The sequence below is a fragment of the Corvus brachyrhynchos genome, unplaced genomic scaffold (assembly GCF_000691975.1).
Source record: "Corvus brachyrhynchos isolate BGI_N302 unplaced genomic scaffold, ASM69197v1 scaffold370, whole genome shotgun sequence".
In the NCBI taxonomy this organism is placed as follows: domain Eukaryota; kingdom Metazoa; phylum Chordata; class Aves; order Passeriformes; family Corvidae; genus Corvus; species Corvus brachyrhynchos.
Genome location: NW_008235977.1, coordinates 4,462,527 through 4,475,575, shown reverse-complemented (window position 1 = coordinate 4,475,575; position 13,049 = coordinate 4,462,527). Strand labels below are relative to the sequence as shown.

Sequence of the window (13,049 nt, the reverse complement as noted above, 5' to 3'; positions counted from 1 at the left end):
GCTGTGTTATCATAATAACAAGATTATTTAGATATATGCATGAAGACACTTAAACTGTGCATACTGCATGTACTTGTGCACAGGAGAGAGCCTGCAGTGGCTGGATGCTTTATTTAGGCAAGAGTTACCCATCTGTAACCGCAGGAGGGAGTTGGCAGATGGAGCTCTGGAGTTCCCTGCTGGAATCCGGCCAGGGCGCTGCCGTAACCAATTCCTCTCTTCTGAAAAGCAGACGGAGACCTTGCATGTCATACGCTAAAGCTGTTAAAGAGCACTGAGAACCAGAGACTGATTTCCTCTGCTTTGTTCTTTGCAGATCTATTTGTACCTGATGGAGGTATGTGGAAAACTCCCACCTCTCTAAGACAACAGCTTCATATATTGCTTCTGTACAAGTATGAAGAACAGTAAGGACACAATGCAGTTTTAATTCCAGTTTTTAGACCAGAATAACCTAAAAATCTTTTCACAACCATATGGCAATTCTCATTACTACTTCCAAATAACAAAAATCACACTGAATTAATGTTTTTTTAAAACTCTAAAGAATCTTAATTCTAAAATGCTTGCACTTCTAATCTTACAAACTAACATAAAATAAAAATCAAAATTGAAGGTGCAATATTTTTTTTTCCTAATTAAATATCTTCCACCAAGTGGTTTAGTGGTATATAAAGAAAGAGGAATAGCTAGTACATAAAGCAGGAAACATTTCATTAAAGGAAAGCACTTTGAAGTTCACTCAGGCTTTGTTCTTTTACGGCTTTGCTCATGTGCATCCCTAAGCAGGGAGCACAGACACAGGCGACATGGTTTCCTTCTGTTATCCTGCCTTTTTCATGGGCATGTTACTCAAGGGAAGGGATATTTAGCCTGGTTTCCAGACAGAGAGCACTTCTCTGCAAATTCCAGTCGTAGCCAAAGCATAGCATAACTGTTGCCACCTCTACTGCTCAGACACATCTTCTGTTTCACACAGAAGCTATTTGGAAAAGATGAGAGAGTTTTCAGTAGGAGCAGGGAACTTTTTTTTCATTCGGTGGAGACTAAACACAGACTTTTCTGGAACTCAGCTTTGACACTGGATGAAAGTAATAGCTGCAATCATAAAGCTGAGCTATTCTTTCAGCTCACATGGAAAACTTGTACAAAGTAAATGGCTATTTCATGAGCTTCTCAGATTGGAGCAAAAGGCATGTCATGAGTGGGTGTTAGCCTGGAGAAAGTGCTTGCTTTCTCCTTTAGCTGCTAAGCAGAGCTTATGCAATAAGATATGCTCCTCCAGAAATGTATGTTTTCCTGCTTGTAGAACCTGAAACCTCTGACTTGCTCTAATATACTGTGGTTTTCTGCCTTCTGCTTTCCAGCCAGAGAAGACAATCTACCCGATCACATAGAAAAACAACATCTCAATGGAGAAAGACGCCCTCCTCAATGTAGATTATCCAGACACGCAGTAAACTGCTCTTCATCCAAGCCCTCTCCATGCTGCACTGTGTCTGGAGCACTTGCACTGCCTGCAGCTCCCTTTCCCCACACTGGCCCTGGAGGAACACCCTGCCAGCCTCAGCCACCTTGCATTTATTGGGACACCAGCCATTCTTCTTCTCAGCTCAGTAACACTGCAATTCATGATTTTTTAAGGAAAAAGGAATAGAAAAAGCTGTACATTAAAGTCCAAAATATACTGGAAAAGAGAAATAAGCCATAGCTCACTGACCACAAAGACAAACTACTTGGCTTGGGATAACTGCTGAGGCAGCAGCCTCAGCTGCCTGGGGCAACTGGAATATTCAGCAATCATCTCCTCAGCTGGCACAGTTCACACAGAATTTTAAGGAAACACAAACCAACAGTTCACTTTTCTTTTAAAGCTACAAGGGAAATTGCAGTGGACTTCAATTCAGGAGCAGCTCAGACAACATGAATCTAAGAATAATAATCTTATCAGCTACTTCCAGGCAAGACACATCTTTTATTTGTATTAAAAATGCAATTGAGAAATCAAAGTTTTAGAGCAAAGTCCTTTCACTGTTGTTACAAGAAGTGACATCCCTAGGCACAGATAAAAGTTTGCAGCTTGAGCTGGCCACAAACTTCTTGCAGACGCTGTTTTACACACCTACCTGTAATGTCCCTTTTATGAATGCACTTATAGATAAACAGCAAGGCACTTCCAACTTACATAAAAGCTCTCTCTTTTATGAGAGAGAAAGTGCTCTTGGGACAGTGTTTGTTAACACTTTAAGTCCAAATATTTTCCAGACTGCAAACCCAGTTAATATTAATGAAAAATGTACCTAAAGCATGAAACACACATGTATTTCAATTCTATGCATATATGTAAATATTATATCTATTTATATAATGTTTAGTAAAAACCCACAAATATTTAGGACATTTAATCTGCAGTATGCTACTTGGATGAATAATCTATCCTCACATCCTTGGAATGCCAGTATATGTGAGTTTATAATATCTTAACTTTATGTCCTTCTTGGCTTGTCTACTGCTAGATCACATCACTGTATGTAACTTGTCAGCAGTTACATGTCTACAGTCACCAAAGGGTTAAGTCTGATGGAGCAGGAAATATTTTACAAATCAGAAAGCCTTTATAGTGTGCTGTTCATGTTGCAGGGACTCTTCAAATTGCTTCCAAACAGTGCTATTTTTATAATGCCTTCACAAAAGCAAGTCCTATCCTACCCATTCACAACTTCAGTGCAGCTTTAGATGAAAACTGGATGTGTCATAAATCAATCTTTGCCCAAACTGCTGAACAAAAACTCAGATACAACTTCAGATAAAGCATTAAGGAGGTCAGGACAGGAATTGTCGAAGTCCTCTCCAGCCCTCCTTTTTAAACTCCACTCTTGCTGTCTGTGGGAACTGTTCATCCTAATTCCTGGAGGGTTTTGGTTTTCTTTTTTTTCCTCAGTAAGTTAATTAGAACATGAGCAGCCATTCACAAACAAAACCAAGAAGTACTGACTGCTACCAGAGGCTCAGGAGCAAAAGGGAAGAGTAGCAAGGGAGGACCAGGAAGGCAGACACTGCAAATGTTTTTGTTGTTCCTGTTACAGTTCCTTCATTACTGTTTTACTTGGTCTGACATGACTGAATTTTTCTACTGCTTTTCTGAAGCAATATTCCAGACCTGCATGGGGCCTTGAAGTTTCCCCTCTGTCAGTAACATACAGCACTTCTGCACAGCAATAACCTGGAACTACTGCCAATACCCAGCAGAGGAGAGTCATACCTACAGTATTAATTTCTCCCATATAGTTTCCACTGAATAATTCATAGACAGGTCTTTGTCTTTCATACCCAAGCGATGCTCCATCAGCTTTTTACAGACTGAGGGAAAGGTGTCCTTTTACTCCTCTCTAGAGTATCTATGGAAATTTGAGCCAGGGCAAAGTGCCAGACATCAGAAAACCCTGAGACCACTGCCCATATGGGTTTTCGATGCGTTACATCAAAGGCACTTAATTCACAGCTTAACTCTGAGAGTTAGATTACTAATACATAGCATATAAGAAGGGAATTAGAGTCATTTACAAGTGCCTTTTTAAAATTTTTCTTCCAATTACTGTAAAATTAGTTGTCAGCAAATGTCACCCAGTAAGCGATAAGCACCTCAAGGTGACAACAGTTCCCATACCACTGCCAAGAAGGGGCGTGGGGCAGGCACTGCTTCTTTGGGATTTGGCATTGTGTTCACTACTGCATTCCCCTCTCCGCCTTTCTAATTTTGCACTATTCTTGTCCTACAGGCATGGAGTATTTATAAAACTTTTTCACCCCAAAAATACACTCTAGAACATCTATTAAATTTCACTTTTCCAAGGATGTTCAGGGAAATAGTCTGGTAACAGTTTAACCCACTGTGAAAACAAACCCCTTAATAACAAGCAAATTTTTTGGTTTTTCAGCTTAATCTAAAAAGAGCAATTGGACTGCAGAGTTTTAGGAAGTATATTCTGTTGACTTATACATTTATTAAACTGGGGAACTCATGATTTGGCCACTGTGAGTTTTCACATTCGCATTAAAAATAGCATATCATGGGTTTATAACACTATAGACCCTCAGGTTTGAGTTGTTTTTGGGTTGGGTTTTTTTGGGGGTGTGGGGTGCATGCATTTACTTCTTTATTAAAACTATAGAACACCGAAATCAGCATTTTAGTTGGTTTGGAATTTTGTTGTTGCTAGAGGTTTCTTTTGGCTGTTCCTCTCTTTACAAGTTCTCTCATAATTTTTCATCAGTGTAATTATTAAACAGTGTTAGATCCTTCACCACAATTTATTATTCATTTTCCCATACAGTGCTTTTAGAAGCTACAAATGAAGCTGCTTTCTGAATGTTCCAGTCATTGCACAAGCTTGCAGGTAGCCATGCAGCCCTTTCCCAATACTCTGATGTACTCTGGGAAGTTTCCAAAGAATAGGAGTTCAGTGTTCCACTACAGCTGAATTTGAATGGGAATACCTCACTATACAGCTGTGAAAATCTTCCTCATAAAACCCAGTAGAATTTAGAAGTGCTTTTGAAAGAAGTCACCTAGTTAAAAACACAAAACCTTATTTTTTTTTAGAATAAAATTTCCCAAAACCAAAAAAAACATGTTTTTCAATAAAACATGAAATTTATGTGAAAATTATAGTCTAACAAATATGGAGGAAATGGTTGTATGAAAAAAAAAAACCAATACTTTTTTAGAGAGATAACAAAGTTTTTCTTCTCCTTTCCCATGTATCATTTGGTCTTAAACTCCCTTTTAACAAGCCTCTTCTCTTTTCCCTTCTGCTACATAACTTAGTAAAGAATCCAAACTACCTGATGAGAATCACAGCTAAGAAAAAACCCCACACATCTGTGCAGCATGGAAAAGCATCAGTCCCACAGTGACTTACTTCAATGCTTTAAGTGCCTGTTAAATTAAAATTCCTATGAGAGGAGAGAGGGAACAAAAGCACATGAATTCAAGCTTTATGAGCATAAAGTTTAGATTTTTTTGCTCAGTTTTAGAGAAATACAGAACAAATTCATACAATTTTAACTCTACGAGTTTTCTAGCAGGCAGAAGTTGCAAGGACTACATTACTGTGACTGATGTTACAAACGAGACTTCTTTATTCTGCCAATTTTAAATTACAGTTTTTGTGGAAGCTGTAAGAACCATGTACCAAAAACAGGATTCAGTGAAGCACCTGCGCTCAAGTGTAGTTGCTACCATTCTTTAATCATTCCAGGGAGCATCTCTGTCACAAAGCCAGGAAGCCAAAGCAGAATTCAAGATGTTAAGAAAACAGACTTCAAAGGCTAATGCAAACAATTTGTGCAAGCTTTACTGTTTTCAGAATTATTAAAACACAACCATTCTTAGATACTGCTCATATAAAATGCCCAATTATACCTTTATGACTTACAAAACTCTATATAAACAGGTATGTTATTTTGATCCAAAATATCACACCTGTAAAATCATTTTGTTGGGTAAACACAGTTCAGTAACACCACACATGCCTGCACAGAGGAACTCAAAGAGGCATTTTAGATCACCCTTTGAAAAACTGGTCACATTTTTTGTGCCACAAATGCTGGCACATACAAAAAAATTGTTACTAGTTACTGATTTTATAGTTTTTACCACCGATTCCTTAGTGTTCTAAATACTGGCTGATTTACCAGCCCCAGAGGCACAGGGAATTTGCCTGTGGGGTTTTGTGTGTCACATCTCTAATTCATAAACTTCAGGAGTTGGCCTGTAAGACCCTGTTCTCAAAAATTTTAACAGAAAACAATGAAAATTTCCCTCAAGATTTATCACAACAGTAACTGACATCTCTGAAGAGTTCTGTTGGTTCAAGTAAAGATACACCAGGTCAGAACTGATATTTTCAGTTATCTTGCCTTGGTGGCAACACCACCCACATTCCTCTAGATTTCTGGAATCTAGAGGATTTGGTAATTTTTACCAAGTGGTCCCGTCCTATCACATAAGTAGAAATCCCAAAAAAAAAAGTAGAATTTTGCAGCAGAGCTCTTTATGGTTATTTCAGAAAGATAAAAGGAAATGTTTTAGCAATTTCTATTACTGCTCTAGTTAATACCCACCAATTTTCATTTTTGTCTATACATGCAGGCAAGATTTGAAACGGCAGATACTCTGTCACATATAAGCTCTATGAGGGCAAACATCTCAAAAATCGGGTTAACAGATAGATATACTCAGGTGGTAGGTTTTTGGATTTTTTGAGGGGGGGATTAGTGTAGAATTTTGGTTTGATGGGGTTTTTTGTTGTTGCTGTTTTTAAAGCAAGCACAGTACCTAAGCAATGAAGCTACCTTACTCACTTCTCAGGAACGCAAAGAGATCAACTCCTCCACTTGACTGTTGATCCATTTTGTTCTTTCATTTAAGATGTTGCACATTTAGAAGTCCAGTTCAGAAACACCACATTCAAGGGTTACTTCCTCAAGATCTTAGTGAAGGCTACAATTCACCTACCCTGAACCTCCAGCTGACACAGCTGTGCGCTACTGGAGAAGGTTTCTTCTGACTGCTGGTCAGAAGAAAAGCTCCTACACTACCTGGCACACTTTTTCAACTCCACTTAGTACCACCTGGTTTGTGAGTTAACCTCTTAGCAACCTGGATGATTCACAACTGTCATTAAGATTTCTTTTTGCTAACAAGTGAGCACCTATTTCTTGGCTGCTGTGAGAAATAATCACAGAAACGTAATCAGTTGCAAATGCAAAGCCAGCTTTTTAATTAACATTTTGCCATAATTGGTTGCTATACCTTTTCAAAGCTGTCTTTTCTCAGCAGTTAATTATTCTTAAAAAGACACACCTTTCAGGCATAGGTTTGCTAAGACATTACCCTATTTGAAAAAAACAATCTCTCAAGTAACCTCTAGTGTTTAAAAAAGGACAAATTTTTAAAGGGTAGGGTTTAGCACAGAAAGCCCCATTTAACAGTGGAATACATGAAATGCAGCTTTTTAATACAACATTCAGATCTTTATTTTTAAGTGCCATTGAGAGCTGTTTTTACTTGAGATCAGTGACTCTTCTCTTTCATCCACCACCACATGGAAGTGAAAGCTGGAAGAATACAGTATGTACCATAAATACAGAAAGGCATCAGTGCCCTTGGATTCAGCTCAGTGAAGTCATAGAGCAATATTTTGTTAAACGTGTTCAAGTAGTTAATTTTAACTGGAAAAGGGGGGAAAAAAGCCAAATTAATGTTAACAATGTAAGGCAGCTAACCTTTTACAGAAATTGAGCTCTAGCCTTTCCAGAAGCTGGTAGTATTAAACATGAGTAACTCAGCCACAATAAAACCATTTCTACTGCACACTCTGATGGAGTCTTAAATATTTTAAGAATATAATAAGAATCACAAAATATTTCTGCTACTTACTGCATGCAATCTCTCCTTCAGAATAAAGACTCCATCACTCAGATCCAATCTTTTTCATCAAAATAGCTCTTTCTTGCCAAGTAGATCAAATCTGCTGATAAAAATTTCCAGTTACAACATTATATTTTAAAAATTACACATTCTGTTTTCAAACAACTGTGCCTTCCCCTGTGTAATGATTGTTGCATAGACATGTTTATGCATACAAGACAACTTTCAGGACTTGGATCAGGAGACCTGCTCCTTTTATACCACACAATAAACCCATCATTGTGATTGCTAAACTTTGTCCCAGCAGATGGATATTGTGTTTTACATGGAACACGGTACAATCTTAAATCTGGCTTTATTTGACAGGATTTTGTCTGCAATGTGGACAGGATAGCCCAGCAACTGAGGCTGGGCTATGGCCAGAAACAGTTAGACTAAAACCCAAACCTGACATCAATGGAATGCCCAGGTACAGCCTGGCTGCCCACACAGACCTGGGCAGGTTCTGTGCAAGAGCAGGTGACTGGTACAGCCTGAACAACGGCATTCATACTGTGTTCAAAACCAGAACAAAACTAAAATTGGCATTTCTCAGTTTATAAAGACTTTCAGAGGGCGGAGTAAAAAACCGTTCAAATAACAGCATTTTATTGTCTGTTTAAATGTCTTTTAGATCTGCCCTTAGACATCTGACGTGAATCTTAAGATGGGTAGATAAATACCTTCATTAACTTGGATTTAATCATTCCATGATTCTAAATCTCAGGTTGCTTGTCTGCCAATGTACAACACTTATGATAAATTCCCAAAATTAGAAAAATACAAAGAAAATTATACATTTTCATAGTTTATGAAATATAAAAACATTCAGTTTTACTTCTTATAAGAAATCATGCTGTTTGATAGAGTAAATTACAAGGTATTTTAAACTGAGATAGAGTTTATGGAACCGCTGAAAAGAACTCTGTTGATGGACTGGACAAAGCTGTCTTATAGAAGCATATTGCTGAAATCCATTACCTCCTCAAAATGTGGGGAGCCAACACTGATGCCATGGTTACAGAAACCCGGTAGTGGTGAACCCACAGCTCCCAAGGCCTCATTATCCGTGCTGAGGGAGTACATGTAATAAAACGTCATTTTCTGTAACTGGTTTTCAATTAAGGGTTATTATTGAAAATGCTGTATGAGAACTAAGTCTTAATCTAATGTCTGCTATATTCCTGGTAGGTTTTTATACTTTTAAAAATTTTATGTCACAGCTGCATACTTTACTTGGGTTGTCCATTTCTGCAAACAGATCACTAACTTCCCACAGTGCAATACAGAGGTTTTGTCAACACATTGTTCCACATATCAGCATGGTCAGATTTCTTTTCCAAAATAAAATCTTTGCAAACGGGTAAATTAAATCAGGCTGAGCATGGCAATCTGTGCAGTGCCAGAGAAGGGTCACACTGCTGGCACACAGAGTCAAGAGCCAGCCAGGTGATGCCTGCCTGGTTTGCTCAGTGCCCGACCTCATCCAACAGAAGCTCATGGCAGGGACAAGGAAATGAACTGCCACATGAAGAACCCAGTAAGAGGCACAGATTTAGTCAGCTAATTTAAAGTAAGCTAGATAGAATTCCCTAGTGTTCTTAGAACTGAAGTGCAGAAAAAACACTGTTCTGCAACTGAAGTGAATGGAAAAATGCTAAGAAAGCCAGGACTGGACAAGACTTGTGAGTCACTACAGAGCTATCCAAAGGGATACAGAGGTCGTCCACGCACTAGAACGTGGGCTGAAACAGTCACTGATTTATTTTCCAAGAATCCCAATAGAGGCACTCTCAGGGGAGCACAAGACAAGAGACTTTGCCATGGTTGCAGCTACAAAGATGACTACAGTTCAGAAATTCTGGCAAACTTGAGATGCTACAGTAGGAAGTCAAAGCTGTACTCTCAAAGTTCTGAGAATGCAAGCACAGAGCAGGAAGCAAGACTTTACAATGGCATAACTGCTAGGAAAGCTTGGGAGTGGTAAATGTGTTTATTAAGTGATTTATTCATATGCATTCTTTTCAAAGAAAATATCAAGGTTTAGTGTTTGAGACTCATATTTTATGACGGAGTGTTTATAGACGGATTTGGACATCTCTCTCTGAATTACAGGGTAGTGGGCATGGACGGAATATAGGTAGTGTTACATTTACTGCTGTACTCAGAATTCAGCTCCCCTCCTTCATTCCACAGAAGTGGTGAATCCCAATTGCCTTTTTCAGGCTAGGGAAAAAGACAGCCATGTAGGACTACTTGATGAAATGAAAAATTCAGAACATAAAATTTGATATAAACCAACCTTTCTGCTTTGGGTTATGGAACAGTCTGAACTAGGTTAATGTAAGCACTAATAATTGTCTTTATTATTAATTTGAAATCAATTTCTGAAATCTACCTCTAAGGCACTAGATGATTTAATTTAATTATATAAACTACAATTAAACTAAAACAGAACTTTGGCTAGCTACTACTTTCCTCTTCCATAATTTAAAATTGAAACATTTAATCTGCCTGGCAGAGACATGTTTTATTTACCAGTATCCCTAGAAGCCACCAAGTTCAATCTGACTCTAAGTCCCAAAAAACCCCTGGTCTTTGACCCCCAGCAAGATGGCTTTATGTGCAACCCAGCCACCTTAATAGCAGGGGGATATAGCTCTGGAAGCTCTACTGATTGTATCTGCAGCACATGGAACTACACATTAAGGAAACTCTGACAGAAACTGGGCAGAAATAGTAGAAATTACCTTACATGACATCATAAAGCACAGGCCCCATAAAATTAAATGTATAAAAACCACAGTTTTACATTAGGAATTGGGAAAGGCAATGGAAATACAGCGTGTCAATTTTTTTATTTATGAGAGATTTAAGGCTGAAGACAAAACCCTGCAATTTGGGTGCTACAAACTAATGACTTATAGAAATGATCAAAAGTGATAAAGTCACTTTTTGTCAGCTGATTTTGTCACTCTCCTGTCTGCCCCAAATTCACCTTGGGCATTATTTTCATTCTCAAAACTCAGTTTTGTGCAACACATAGGTTATTTACCTGCTTTATCATCCTTAAGTAGAATGAACAAGACCCATAATTGACTTTCCCTTCCTTGAAACCTTCTGCTGTCAGTAGCATTTTTTCAGTGTTGCTAAAGGGAGGGCTGTATCACAGCAGCCATGCTAAAGGTCACTGAGCTGTGACTGAGAACTTTCTTGGTGCTTCCATTGCTCCACAGACCACTCTCTCTGCTTAATTCAGATGCCTGGGTTATCACTGATCATTGTTTGATGAAGGTTCTTACTCAGAGGTAAGAAAAATAGAATGAAATTTAAATTATGACCAGGGTCTCTATCCTCCCATGACTTAAATCATGTTTAACCATTAAAGCAGAGGTGATGTTTTGCAGCGACAACCTTTTTCCTTTTTATGATAACATGACACCATCCTGTAACATTTTTCATGGTGTATGTATTTTAAATGGGGAAAGTAATAACAAAACAGTATCAAATCACTATGCCAGATGTTGATGTAGTTGAAGAGGAATCCCAGAGATATAAGACTGGAAACTACAGTCCATCCAGGAAGCCAACCTGGAAAACATGACTAGTGCTGTGGGTAATGCTGGAGTTCGAATATCTGTATTTTCTTCCAGAAATGAAAAAACTCACACCCTGGAATTTTTTAAAGCTACATATATCAATGCATGGTCTGAAAATGCTGTGAGCTTTTACATTATATTTTCTGTCTGCTTTTTAAACTAACTTCACTTTGAGTGTAGACATGACCCTTCATTTTTGTCTAGAAAAGATTGCTAATAGGATTTTAGTTAGAAATGTGCAGTTTAGAAAATATTATCCTGTGTTTTGCATCAACTGTCTATACCAAGATGGGAAATATTAATCATTGTAGCAGTCTGCCACACACAAATAGATTATTTTAACAGATGTGTGATTTAAGTAAAACTCTGAGCTCATGATGTAAAATTTGGAGTAAATCCAGTACAAGGAAAATAAAGCACAGAACTAATTAAAGGAAGAAATGTGAGAAATAATTGTGCTAAACATTCTTCTTATTCTTGCCTTCTTAGGAGGACACCATGCTGGGCAACCTTGGGGAAGGAGAACAACTGTCTGCTCCCTGAGGAAGAAATGGGGAAGAGAGTCATCAGCCCTCACCTCTGGAAAGCTGAGTCCTGCTCAGTCATTACTTGCACACAAGAAGAGAAAGAGTGAGTGTAAAAATTCTAGACAATGGCTCAGTGCCTACAAAGAGGCATTCTTCTGCCTGACTTGCACTGCTGGTTAGATTTATGATCTGAGACACAAGTAGATCACTTACATGAAAGTCAAAAGGATATTCTTTTCTAACTTGATGTAAAAACCTACAGGAACAGATAGAAAGTTCTTAAACTTCAATAGTATTTGGATCTGTGACATTGAACTAGAAGATGACAACTTTTTTCCCCTGGATAAAACACATAAAATCCACACAAATGAAAGCTCTTCAGTTTTTTCAGTAACTCAGGACAAAGATCCTTAAAGAAAGACAATCCTTTTTAGTACTCAAAATATTACTTCATCTCTCAAAACATTATTAACATACCATTTCCATAACATCAGTTGGTCTTACTACCACCAAAAAGGAAAATTTCAGTAAATAGAGTATTTAATTTGCAGTCTTACTACACAGCTAGAAATACACTAACAGGTTGTAATTCTTCAAGAATTATAAGCTATAATATGTGCTGTGGCTACTTTTTGGCTTCTACATATTTATAAAATAGACCAGTATTTCCATTTATTAACCAAGTTATTACAACTTTAACATATTTTAGATTACTCTTGTCAGAATATACTCAAACAACTGACGACTTAATTTTATTTTGTGGAAGGCCTTAGACGTGCCTGGCAAAGTTTATGTCATAACAGCATTATGGTGAGAACAGGAAATAGTAAGAGAGAAGTGAGAGTGACAGGTGGTACTGCAAATCGTAGACAGAACTACAAAGTAATAAGCAGATAGGATGATTAAGCAATATAAAATTAGAATTAATCTCCTGGCTAAATATTATTGGGTATTTGAGATACCTCCAGGTTGACAGGAGTTATAAAGAGGACCCCAGGTAGGGGTTGGGGTTTGGGGCAAGGGTAAGGGGTTTCTTCTTGTAAGGATAGTTTATGAAACAGTGTATGAAATACAACTTTTAAATGGACAATACAAATATCCAGATCCTTTCTTATTCATAGCTACACATTCCAACCTAGAAACTCATTTGAAAAAGGGAGTGTCAGAGAAAATATCTTTACTTATTAGAAGGGAATTAAATTTGTACTGTGAAATGGAGTACAAGTAGGATTAATTTGGATGCAAACATCCCAGAAGCAACCTCTACAACTTATAGAACACTTTGTACTTTTCTTGCAGAAAAACAGACTTTTGGATGTGAGACAAATTGAGCTGTCATTGAGGTGAGTTTGCAAAAGGTATGTAACAACATCCATAATATGATATAGACTTACTCTTCCTTGGGGTTTTTGTTTGTTTGTTGTTTGTTTGTTTGTAGAGCTTGGTCCA

General features: G+C 37.8%; 1 protein-coding gene across 1 annotated transcript in view; it reads right to left on the bottom strand.

Moving 5' to 3' along the window:
* Nucleotides 1-13,049, bottom strand: part of COL5A2 (collagen type V alpha 2 chain) — a 172,133-nt gene that overhangs the window by 128,272 nt on the left and 30,812 nt on the right. The window contains exon 2 of the mRNA XM_017728964.1: nt 7,445-7,535. The gene's annotated coding sequence lies outside the window, so the exon portion shown is untranslated. The remainder of the gene's footprint in view (nt 1-7,444; nt 7,536-13,049) is intronic.